This window comes from Lepidochelys kempii, chromosome 24 (assembly GCF_965140265.1).
Source record: "Lepidochelys kempii isolate rLepKem1 chromosome 24, rLepKem1.hap2, whole genome shotgun sequence".
Classification (NCBI taxonomy): Eukaryota; Metazoa; Chordata; order Testudines; family Cheloniidae; genus Lepidochelys; species Lepidochelys kempii.
The window spans coordinates 17948271-17954270 of record NC_133279.1 but is presented as its reverse complement, the minus strand read 5'-3'; positions in this window follow the sequence as shown (position 1 = coordinate 17954270).

Here is a 6000-nt window from a genome sequence, read left to right as displayed (position 1 = left end):
CGCCTGCGCCTGTTCCTTTGCCCACGGGCAGCTGGGCACGACGTGGGCTTCACAGCCGGCCCGTTCCGCAGCGACCCTCCGAGCTGGGGAGCATCAGCAAAGGAGACCTGGAGCTTTCTGTTGGGCGATGGGTCCAACCCAACTCTGGGGCGGGGTGGGAATTTAGCTGCAGTCTTTTACCTCTGGGCACTTGTTTGAAGCCCCTTAGGTGGCCAAAAGTTGGTCCCCTTCTTCCCATCACTCGGTGGCCCTGGGTGGGGGGGGTCCCAGCTCGTTTTCTGGTGGGTGGGGGGGACATGTGACCATTTTGGGGGTCTGCAGAGTGTGCCCCCACAAGCCCTGAGCAGGGCTGTGTAGTAGACTGGGGAGCCTGGACGTGAGGGCCTCCCTGCAGCAGGGGGCTTGGGTGGGTCTAGGCTGCTGTCGCCACCTCGGCCTCTTCGGGGGCAGCGTGGAAACCCCAGCGTGTCCCGGGCACTTGGCTGCACATCTGCCTCTGGCAGTCCTGGCTCTATTAATCTGGTGCTGCCCTGCGGAGAACGTAGCGTTGCAAAGGGCATGATGGGGGAGGAGGGGGGCTGGCACAGCCTGGGGGCTGTGCCCAAAGATTGCCTGGTTTGTGCCAGATCCAGACCTAGAAACCTGCTGTCCGAGTCCCGCCACCCTCTGGGTTGTAATCTCTTCCCCCCGCCCAGCTCCTGGGCTAGCGGAAACGTAGCTTATCCTGAGAGGCTGGAGGCGGGTTCCTCGCTCCTGTCCTGGGTTCTGTGGAGATGGGCCGGGTTTCGTGAAGCAGGAGCTGGCAGCGGGGGGACGAGGCCGGCGTGTGATCCGCTGGGTGATATTTCAGGGCTGGCGGGGGTTGGGAGAAATGGTCTGGGATTAGTTTTTAATGGGCTGTGATCTTCCTGGCACTCGTGACAGCTGCTGACTCTCCCCACCTCTCGCCCCTTCCCTAGAGGAGACCCCGAAAGGGGGAAATCAGCCCCCAAGGAAATGGGGCTTTCGCTGGGCAGGGGCAGAGCCTAATGCGCTCAGGGGACAGTGGCAATTTGGAGAGAGCAGCAGCTGTGTTCCTCTCCCCTCCGGCTGCTGGCTTCCTTGTCTGTAAGGAGTAAAATCGTTTGGGGGGCTGGGGAGGGGGAGTGCTGCACTTGGATGAGCAGGGCAGTGGACGTAAGGTGCAGGAGGTAACTAGCCTGCTCTATGCTGCACGGGATCAGCGGGTCTGGTTTTGGGCTCCAAGATGTGGCTACGTTGGCGAAGCCCCACACATGCGGGAGGTTGCGGCCGCCTGCCCTCAGAGGAGCCGTGGGAAGAACTGGGTGTGTTCAGCCTGCAGCAGATGGTGGGGGGCTGATGGGTCTTTGAACAATGGGCTTTGAGCAATTGTTCTCTGTGGCCCCCGTGCGCATCTCGCGTCTTCTGGAGCAAAGGTGGTTTCAGTTGGATATTGGGGAGAGCCTTCCAGGGCTGGAGTGGGTGCCCCAGTCCCCGTCCCCAGCGGGTTTTAAGAGCAAGTTGGATGAACCCCAGTCAGGGCTGGTTTAGGGCTGGACATGGTGACCTCTCGACGTCCCTTCCAGCCTGGCTGTCCCCTGGTCTGGATTGGTGGCATGCAGAGGAAGCCGGGCGCCAGGGTAAAGCTGCCCCGGGGGCCGGACAATGGCCAGAAGCCCTTCCCTACTGCTGAGAGCCCTGTCCACCACCACCACTTCGCCCCGGACTAGAGCCAGTCTTCTCCCTATGTTACAGCCGCTGGGCTAGCGGCCGAGCCGGGCTGGCTCTGTGCAGTTCAGGGGTCCCCTGGCAAAGATTGCAAAGCGGTTTGGGGCTCCATGTACCCATCCATGGAAGAGCCCCTGGTGGCCTCCCACTGCTCAGAGCCCAGATCCGCTGTCTACCCCCCGCACTCGTCCGCTTGGGTTCCCGAAGCAACCTCTGCTGGCCAAACGGGGCCGCAGGCGTCTTGATTTTCCACCCGTCAGTGATGGAGATGCCCCAGGGGGAACTGCCCGTCTGCCCTCGCTGGTAAAGGGGCTCAGGCTGTGTGAGGCTCGGTTTTAGACAGAAGGGCCCAGGATTGGCCCACCTGGGCGACCACCCAGGGGTGCTGTGGTTGGGGCACCAGGGGGCTGCCCTGCCAGCGTAGTCAGAAGCTGCTCCCAGCTGGCAGCAGAGCACGGGGGGGGGGGTCCCCTCTGCTCCCTCCCAGAGGAACATGGGTGGGGGGGTGACATACGGATACTGCTCCCAGCCAGGGTTCCCCCGTGCTCCCTGAGGGGGAGTGAGGAGCAACGCTGGCTCCCTGTGTCCAGGTCGCTTTCCCTGCCTGGGCCGCGCGGCTGCTCTCTGCCCATCTCCCGGGGCCGGGAGCTGAGCACACTAAGCCTCCTCCCAGGCCTGGGGTTTTGCTCCCTGTTTCAGAGCCGGGGCGCAGCTCCCATGGCCGGTCGGGTCTAGAGACAGGCAGGATGCTGCTGTCGTGAATCACGGCTTCACTGAGACTGTTGCAGCCCTGAGCCCCCTCAGCCCCCCGTTCCTTCATTGCCCTCCCCTTTCAACCTGTGACAAAGTGCGAATGTTCTTAGCACTGGGTCTGAATAGTGTGTGCCCAGTTTCCCCTGTGTTATTCCAGTATCTCGGTGGAGGGCTCAGGGGGTGTGATTGGTGCAGAGGCCTCGGGAGGGGCACTGACAGGCTGCCTGGGCACAGAGACCAGCTGGCCGACACTGCAGCCTGGCACCCGACGGCTGGAGCGTTGGAGACGAAGGGGCGAGGTGGAGGCCAGGTGACCAGTTTGCCCAGGAAGCAGCCAAAGGCCAGAGGCGGGCAGCGGGTTATGGCTAAGGCTGGGCTTTGGGAAGCGAGTCAGTCTCCATTTTTGGGACTCAGGGGAGTGCTGGGCTCTGGGTCCCCCCAGCTGGACTTTGCTGCAGGTCCCTGTGCTCTGTTCTACGCCTTGTTCCCAGTGACTAATAACCTGCCTGTGTCACTCGCTGGCTGGGAGTCGCTGCTGGCTGCGGAGTGGGGGGCAGGGCCCTTTGGGGGTGCATGAGGCTCCCCAGGGGTCCCAGCCATGGGGACTCGCTGAGGGGGGTCCTGGGGCAACCAGGGGGCTGAACGCTCCGAGGTCGGACCCAGGAGGCTCCAAAGCTGGGCAGGCTCCTGGCCCTGATGACAGGTGCCCTGCGGGGAGACGCTGCCCCAGAGTCCTGCCTGGCTTCATCTGGAGCCGGGCCCGAGCCTGGGACCCTGGGACACAACCACCTCCATCAGCCGGCTACAGGGGCAGAAACCCCGGCGCCCAGCCGCTTGCCAATACGGCCTCCCAGCTGCCATCGTTAACCTAACTCATCAGCCGCTGGCCCAGCCGAGATCAGTGCCCCCTGGGGCCGGGCACCGCACAGACACGGAGGGAGAGGCTGTGCCCCGGGGAGCTCGCAAAGGGCGCATCCTCCCCTCGACCCAGCTGCATCTACGCCGGGGGAGGTCGGTCTCGCTCCAGCCCAGGGGCGGGTGGATTTTCTGTGCCCCGGAGCGTCGTAGCTGCCCCAAGCGTGGAGTGCGGCCGGCCGGGTAAATCACAGGGCGGGACGTGGAGGCTGGGAGCAGGGCGGGAGTGGGGGAGTCCGGTGTCCTGGTGCAGGGGGGCCACTGGGGGCTGCTCGGTCTCTGGCCGCTCAGCTGGACTCGGACAGACGCCCTCACCCCTCAGTTTGTTACACTCAGACTCCTCCAGTCCCTTGCTCCCGCGCCTCCTCAGCCCCAGCTGCTAGGAGCCTGACGTACCTGGTAGGCCCCTGCTGTAGATCTGCCCGGGGAGCCGGGCTGAGAGCGAAACAGCCCCCGCGGCACGGCAGACTGAACTGTACCGTGTGGTCTGGTGGTTTGGGGGCCCTTGTGTGCGCTGAGCCTAGCGGCCTGCTAGGCAAGGCCGAGAGCTTCTTGACAAGGCTTTGACCTGAAGCCCTTTAGCCCCCATCAACCCTTAACGGGGGGCTACTCAGGCAGACCAGGGCTTTACAAAGCCCGCTTCTAAGCGACCAGAGGAGCTAGCCAACAAGAGCGGCTAACGGGACTTTTGCGAGGGAGTTAACAGGGGGAGTGTGAGGGGGTCTAGATACGTTGACCATTCCTTAAACTACCTTAAACTTAAAGCCCCAAACACCCCCCGATAACAACAAAGGAAGGTGCTGCAGGGGTGAAAAGAGAAAGCAGGCAGACGTCCAGCAGCAGCGGGGGGCTACCCAGTTTATTGCACCCAAGGCAGCGTGTCCGATTGCCTGCCCTACGGGTGCATTCGGTGCAAGGAGCTCCTGGCCCTCAGAGACCGTGTACGGGCTTTGCTGAGCTGGAGGAGCTGAGGCAGACAGGTACAGAGATGAGACTTTCCGGGACACAGTACAGTGGTCCCACCCCCGGTCCGACAGCCTCTGTGCTGTTGAGGAGGATGAAAGTCTCAGGGAAGGAGAACATCCAACTGGAGCAGAGGGAAATGGCCCCATAGTTGGGATCCAGATGATGCTGTGGTATCCTCTCGCACTGAGGTTACACCTCTGGGGGAGGGGACTCCAGTTATTAGGAAAAGGCCGGTGTTAGTAATGGGCGATTCGATCATTAGAAACACAGATCGCTGGGTTTGTGATGACTGGGAGACCCTCATAGTGACTTGTCTGCCCGGTGCAAAGATTGCGGATCTCTTGAGATATCTAGATAGACTTCTGCGCAGTGCCGGGGAGGAGCCCGTGGTCGTGGTTCATGTAGGTACCAGTGACGTAGGGAAGGGTAGGAGAGACGTCCTGGAGGCCAAATTTAGGCTGCTAGGTAAGAGGTTGAAGTCCAGGCCCTCCGTGGTGGCATTCTCTGAGATGCTCCCAGTTCCACGCGCAGGGCCAGGGAGACAGGCAGAGCTGCAGGGTCTCAAGGCGTGGCTGAGACAATGGGGTAGGGAGGAGGGGGTTAGATTGATTGGGAGCTGGGGAAACTTTTGGGAAAGGGGGAGGCTGTACAGGAAAGACGGGCTCCACCGAAATCAGATTGGAACCAGATTGCTGGTGCTGCCCATTAAAAAGGTCACAGAGCAGTTTTTAAACGAAGGGCTGGGGGAAGCCGAGAGGTGCGGAGGAGCATGTGTTCGGACAGAGCCGTCCCTTATCCATATGTCCTAGTGAGGAGCAGAGGATGGAAAATGATAAAATACAGGCGGGGTCTGATCAGAAACAATCAAAGAAAGAAGAGTCCCATTCAATGACATCGGGTAATGGCAGCCAGCTAAAAGGAGCCAAGTTTTTAAAGTGCTTCTATACCAATGCTAGGAGTCTAAATCCTAAGATGGGTGAGCTCGAGTGCCTCGTATTAAACGGGGAGATTGATCTAACAGGCATCACAGAAACTTGGGGGAATGAGGATAATCAATGGGACACAGTAACACCAGGGTACAAAATCTATCAGGTCGTGCTGGGTGGGGGTGGCATTAGATGTGAAAGAAAGTGCTGAATCAAATGGAGTAAAAATTTTAAATGAACCAAACTGTCCCACAGAATATCTGTGGATAGTGATTCCATGTTCGAAGAGGACTACAGCGATATAGGGCGATATTACCGACCACCTGGCCAGGATGGTGACCGTGACTGTGAAATGCTCAGGGAGATTACAGAGGCTATTAAAATAAGAAACTCAGTAATAATGGGGGATTTCAACTCTCCCCATATTGACTGGGTCCAGGTCACCTCAGGACGGGATGCAGAGATAAAGTTTCCTGACACCTTAGATGGCGGCTTCGTGGAGCAGCTGGTCCTGGAAGCCACCAGAAGGGAGGCAATTCTTGATTTAGTGCTACGTGGAGCACGGGATCAGGTCCAAGAGGTGTCTAGAGCTGGACCCCTTGGTAATAGTGACCATCATATAATTAAATTTAACATCCCTGTGGCAGGGAAAACATCTCAGCAGCCCGACATGGCAGCATTTAATTTCCGAAAGGGGAACGACACAGAAATG